Source organism: Mustelus asterias, chromosome 31 (genome assembly GCF_964213995.1).
Source record: "Mustelus asterias chromosome 31, sMusAst1.hap1.1, whole genome shotgun sequence".
In the NCBI taxonomy this organism is placed as follows: Eukaryota; Metazoa; Chordata; class Chondrichthyes; order Carcharhiniformes; family Triakidae; genus Mustelus; species Mustelus asterias.
In genome coordinates this window covers 5,312,245-5,318,506 of record NC_135831.1, presented here as the reverse complement: position 1 = coordinate 5,318,506, position 6,262 = coordinate 5,312,245, and the positions used below count along the sequence as shown (strand labels likewise).

General features: G+C 37.1%; 1 long non-coding RNA gene across 1 annotated transcript; it reads right to left on the bottom strand.

The window, feature by feature from the left end:
- Positions 1 to 744: 744 nt before the first annotated feature.
- Positions 745 to 3,729, bottom strand: LOC144481741 (uncharacterized). Its single transcript, XR_013495768.1, has 3 exons — positions 3,575 to 3,729; positions 1,996 to 2,028; positions 745 to 945 (listed from the first exon to the last, which is right to left on the bottom strand). It is a non-coding gene; the product is annotated as an uncharacterized LOC144481741 (long non-coding RNA).
- Positions 3,730 to 6,262: the final 2,533 nt, after the last annotated feature.

Sequence of the window (6,262 nt, the reverse complement as noted above, 5' to 3'; positions counted from 1 at the left end):
GCTTATAAGTAAGCAACTAAGTTTTATTGGAATGAGTTCTTTAAAAAGCAAGGCTAATCAATGGAACCCACTTTTCTTTCTAAGTATTTTTATTTCGACCTGGACGTTTTGATGGGAGTTACCTTTATTATAACCCTACAGAGCTTGGCAGTGAAAATTCCAAGCAATCAGTAAATCACATTGAATGTTCAAGCAGATAAAGTGTTCGTTCACAAATCCTTTTATAAATTGGTCACTCATATTCCTGAAAAATAGATGACTTATTCAGAGAAAGTACAGCTAATAGGAAAGAGAAGCAATTTTCTTTCTGGGAACAAACTTCCATTTAGATGATAAAATGAATGTTAAATACATTAAAAATCTCTGCAAACTGAATTTGTTGGTAAACACTAGCCACTGGAAATAACTACATGGAAAGTGGGAGTGAGTGAAATATTTGTACACCATGTAAAGCACAGAAAGAAAAATCCATTCCCATCATTGCTACTGCCGAACAGCCCCTAGAAGTGAGCAAATCTTCAAACTGAGCATCTTAGAATAGTACCAGAATAATCCAAAATACTTTGGAAAGTTCAGTAAGTTCCCTTCCTTATCTCATACGCCCACCAACCCCAGATCACAGAGTTTTCATCCCTAACCGCAAGCTGTTAACAGATTTAGTTTTGTTGCTGCTGTTCTTCCTCCCTCGGTGGTGTTTCAGGGGGTTTTTCCTAAGAATTAATGTACTAGAAAATGGTTATGAACAGTCTTCAAAATCGTAATGCTCGAAAATACTAGGAAGAGCAACGATCACAACATATGGAGGCATGTTTATTCAAAATAAATGGAAATCCTCAGTGGGACTAACTCCCCACCTTGTAGTAAGCCCGGCTGCTACCTCACAGCTGTAATCTGGAGTAGTTAGTGCAGGCAGTGTCCCCAGGCTGTCTCACTCATGTTGAAGGACTGAAAGAGAAGGAAGTGATGCATGTATACACATAAATGCTCTATATTGCAGCACACAAATGTTGTTGCAGTACTTAAATGGATATAAGTGATGGGCAGAACAAGACAAAAAATTAAAAACCAAGTCAATTGCCAGTTCCAAAGCTTCAGCAAATATCAGCCTCATCAACTCAAATCTATGATGACCAATGAGGAGATTTTGCCAAACCTGGATTAGTGGACAACGCTGAAACCTATTTTGCAAATGGAACACACGGCACTGTGCGCACATACTAATTCAAAGCAAAGAAAAATATAAACATGGATTGGTTGAAATAGCCGTGAGACGTGAATAATGTGGTGGGTAACTATCATCGAGACAAGTTGATTTTTATTGGTTTTGATAACAGGACTGATTTGTTTTGGTGCACATCAGGCATTTGTGAAAATTCAAAATTCATGAAATTTTGTGCATAAAAACCACAAAACTGATTTATTAAGAGTGAATTCCACCATCCCTGCAGCAGCTCCTTTCAGGGGGTACGAAAGGTACAAGAAACTTCACATCTTTTCTCCAGAAAACGGTCAGTATAGAGTTCTACTTTGAGGATGCAGTGCGAGAGATTTTTTTTTTTTAAGTTCATCAAGTGTTACCAGTTCAGCAAGCCTGTGAAGGTTCTTGGGGAGTTAGAATTTCTCATTAGACTTAACAGACTTTGGTTGGTTAAGAATTGTCAACCACGGGATTTAACAACGAAATGAACATTGATGTAAGTGGTCAGGTTGAGCAACAAACATTACAACAGGTTTAGAAAACAATCCATTGAGTATGAACAGTGTATCAATTCAATTTTGAACAATCTTAATTAAACACTAACGTGAGGGAACAGGATAAAATATCATGACAAGGGGGAAAGTACCTCGCTCAAAAGATGATCTGGGTTTTACAATGATTACAAAACGAACCAATAGGCACCACAAACACAGGGGGGGGGGGGAAAAGTGTTGATAAATATTAACTATTTTTCGCTTTATTTTACAAATTGCTATTGAGAGAAAGAACAGACCCACCTGTATATTCAAATAGTAAAGTCCTGCAGAGCACTGGGGAGGAGGAAGGGGGAGAAAAAAAAACAGCTATTACTTTTCAATGATTTGTTACCTTAAAGCCATTTGAAATACTAAAATCGAGAATTAAGAATAAAACGAACTTTAACACCACGCACATAAATCAAATATAAAAATCAGGCACAATGACACCTTTCCACCTAATCGAAACAAAACGGAGAAACAAAACACAACAAATAAATTTGAGTGCAATTATTCATCAACATTTATCAATTAATTAGACAATTTTTCTACTCGAAATAAATTGAACCAGTACGAAATATACCCCAATAGTGAAACATGAAGGAATCGGACAAGGGCGACTTCTAGGAATAAAATCGGGGGAGAAAAACTTACAAATTAAAAAATAACGACTAAGTAAACGAATGTACTAATCTCGTGCATTAACAGAGTAGAGCTAAAGGTCTGCTGAACCTGGTAGATCTGCTGCTTTAGACAAAATGGCGGTTCAGCAAATGTCTGCCTTATCATAAGTCACTTTATGCATCCAATAGTCCAGCCAAAAATATAGCCTCAAAAACACCTCAAAAAGAACTCAAGTGACCACTGGTCAGGCGATTACAATTATTCAGCCGTTTTTAAATCGTTAGTTAAGAATAAAGACCAAAAGAAAAGGCTTTGAAACAAGATTATTTTTGGAAAAAATTCGAAAATACTAAATCGGGGGAAAAAGCAAAAAAATAATTCCCCCAAAAATGAAAAAATATTTATGCAGGTACTGTAGGCAAAATTACTTGTAAAATAACAATCGGACAGTACAAATCTAAAGGTTATAATGCAGTATTTAAGGGATTGCCACGCCCTAACAAAATTCTGCAATTTTTAGCTCATTTGCAACATTAAAAACGACTGTTTTAAAAAGGCGATACCTATTTATCGGTTCTAAACTTTGCTTTTCCTTGTATTGATCAGAAATCTGTTCCTACTTGATTTTTCCTTACACCCCAAGCCGCAATTTGTCTTATTAAAAGAAAACTCTACATTTTAGGCCTATATTGATGTTCTGCTTCTCACCGAATTTACAAATGCATCCAAAACGCATTTTAATATTAATTTAATTGAACGAAAATTAATTATGTTATTTTCCAAAAATCAAGGGTTTTTTCCAGAAGTCTTCTCCAATAAAATACTGCAATACAAAGTAATTTTCTTCCTTTTAGCACTATGTTTTTTCATTAATTTGCTACAATAAACCCCCTATGAATTATTCTGAATATTTTCGGAAAAAAAAATCTTGAAACGTCAGCAGCAATGGAGCTAGTGAGTTGCATCAGGCTGCACAGTAAGGGTGCAAAAACAGCGAGGTTCCGAAAAAGCCTGAAAAATTATCAATTCGGGAAAAATTACACTCCTTTTTGTACAGATAATCTACTTTATAGATCAAAAATCATAAACATGGCAAAAAGAAATTATTTTCGAACCCGAAAATAGCCTTTTTCCCCCTTCTTAAACCCTGATGCGAATGGCCCTGAGCATGCACTGTGACCACTACCAAAAGACTCTGATATAAAAAACAACTCACTCTGCCTGTAACCTCGTCGAGCTCCAACATTTCAAAGCCAAAAATCATTGAAAAGCATTTTCCCCACCTCGGAAAAGTCTACCTGGCAAATTCGAACCTTTTTTTGTTCCTGAATCGCCCCCCAGAAACCTTCCTACCTAAAATCCTTAGCACAACCTCTGAGCAATTGTAAAGGGTGAAAAAAAAGACTGTTCAGTTCCCCCTGCGCAACTTTCTACACTCAAATTGCACATTTTCTAGGGCAGGGAAAAATCTGAAAAAAATTCAGTGTAAGCCTCTATGCTTAAGGAAAACATGTGCAAAGTCTCAAGTCTGGGGGATTTGTTGTTGAAGAATAAAAAATTTGTATTTGCATGTATTAAAATTGCGCCAAAGCTAACGTCTCTGACTGCCTTGTAACCTTGCCAAGTGGCTGCTATCCTGGTTAGTACAGTAAACTGCCGACCTAGATTTTCTTCCTCTGTAGCTCCTTGGCACAGGGTCAATTTTTAAACATCTGCTTTCTTTTTTCTCACCATATTTAGAAAATATGTGCAATCAAATGCTTACTTCAATGTTTTTGTTTTAATTTTTCTGATTTCCCCCCCCTCTAAAATGGTGTTAAAATAAGCAGTGGCACCATGCTGCTTGGTGAATCTGCTGCTGCCAATGCAAAACTACATTTTTTTTTAAGCAAGGGGAGACAGAGGAGGCTGAATGCACACCCTACCCCTTTTCACCCAAAGATTGAAAAACAAAATAACACAACACAAAACTACCAGAAGGTGCTAAACTCAAAGGAATTTATGCAAGGTCAAAGAGAATCATTGCTCTTGATGTACAATCACAAAATTGTGTCTCAGGGTGAAATGCAATGGAACTTTTCATTTTTAAAGCTCTCCAACACAAAAACTGTGCATTTTTCTATCACAAACCCAACTGAACATTTTCAGAAATACTGGTTAGAACAAATCCAAGCAACTGTGCGCTCAACCAAACGCAAACAAGCCAAATACTAACAAATTTGTAGGACTGATAGACAGCAATGGTTGCCACACGTCTACTTCTCATCAAATGAAACTGATACACAGAACATTCAATTAGAAGTCTGAATATGCTGCCACTAAAGCAACTGACAATCACATTTCCAAATATGAGTCGCGAGCCAGTTTTGTTCAAACACGTTGCATCGTTTGTTGACAGGATGCCATCTTCTCTCGATAATTAAGTTTAAAAATAACACGGTTTCCATGGTCAAAACCTCACCTAACTCAGAAGGCTTTCTTCTTAAAAAAGCAATTTATATTTTTTTAACTCTATTTTCAACTAATTGTTGCACAAAATACAGTCACTGGCTAAATTAAAGGGGAGACACAGCAAGTGACTTGTTCTGAAACTTCAGCCAGTATCACTTGTCACTAGTCATTTGGATTTGCATACGGCAACTAACCTCGAATTTTCAGTTTCTCCCAGAAAGTGAGGTGTAATCTCCACTTTCTCTACATCCCTTAATCCCTTTCCAAAGTGGCATGACCAAGAATAGAAGGGTCTTCTGGAGGAGTACACTGTACACTTAACTGAAATCTCTCCACATCCATAGTTGTTTTAAAACTTGCTCAGTTAAATTTATTCTGCATCTGCTCAACAAATCTCAGCCTTGTCCTTCACTGTCACCTTCTCAAATCTTTCATAACTAACCTTGCAGTTATGAATGACATTGGGTAAATACTCAATGCCATTCAAAATATTCCAGGTAACAGTAGACCTTACAATCTAAGTGCAACAAGAATTTACTCTTGCCAGAAGATGCAAAGTGAAAAGACTGATAAAATGGTGATGAGAGTCAAGGCTGTTTTATAGCTACGCCACCTCACTTGAAGAACCTACTGATGACTGACTGACTTATAACTGGTTTTCAAAGGCGGTTTCTGAAAAAGTGCAGTCATTGTATTTCTAAACAGCTACTTGGAGAACTCTCTCTTCAGGTACCACATCCGGAGGGTGTTGCTGACCATGGACCTCCAATGCTAATCTTACTCTGGATCACTTTTGTTGATGATGCGTTCATCCAGTTTGCAAAGCTCTTTAAAAAGATTGTTCTTTGTCTACCTTGATCACTTTAACCATCGATCTTTCCCAAATCAGTATCCGTCTTTCTAAATCACGGTGTATTACGTGCCCAAGAAATCCCAACTGTTCCTTCTTGATTTTGGTCAGCAGAGGTCATGATCTGATTTTACTAGCCAAGGTATCATCATTTACCTCAAAAACCTCAACACTTTGCTGCACTGTTTCACTGATCGCCCGACACTCGCTTCCATTCGCCAAAATTAGTGTGATGTAGCATGTTAGGATTCTCAGCTTTGTTTTATGGCTATTGAATTCATCATAATCTTTTCCAGTTTTAGAAATGCATCTTTGGCCAAGCCAATCTGTGCCTCATTTCTTGGTCACATTTTCCAATCAATGTTAACATACTTCCTTGGTAACAACATTTTTTCTACCTGATTGAACATTTCATTCTTCACTGTGACCTCACATTCTGGCATGATTTCCCTTTGTGACACTACTAGACATTTGTTTTCTTACAATGAAAATGGGTGAAAAAAAAAATCTGTGAATATTGTTACAAGAGAAGCATTCCCTACAGTCACCCACTTCAGATAAGCAGCTGCTTTTCATTCCTCTGCCTCTCCAAAAGGTACCTTA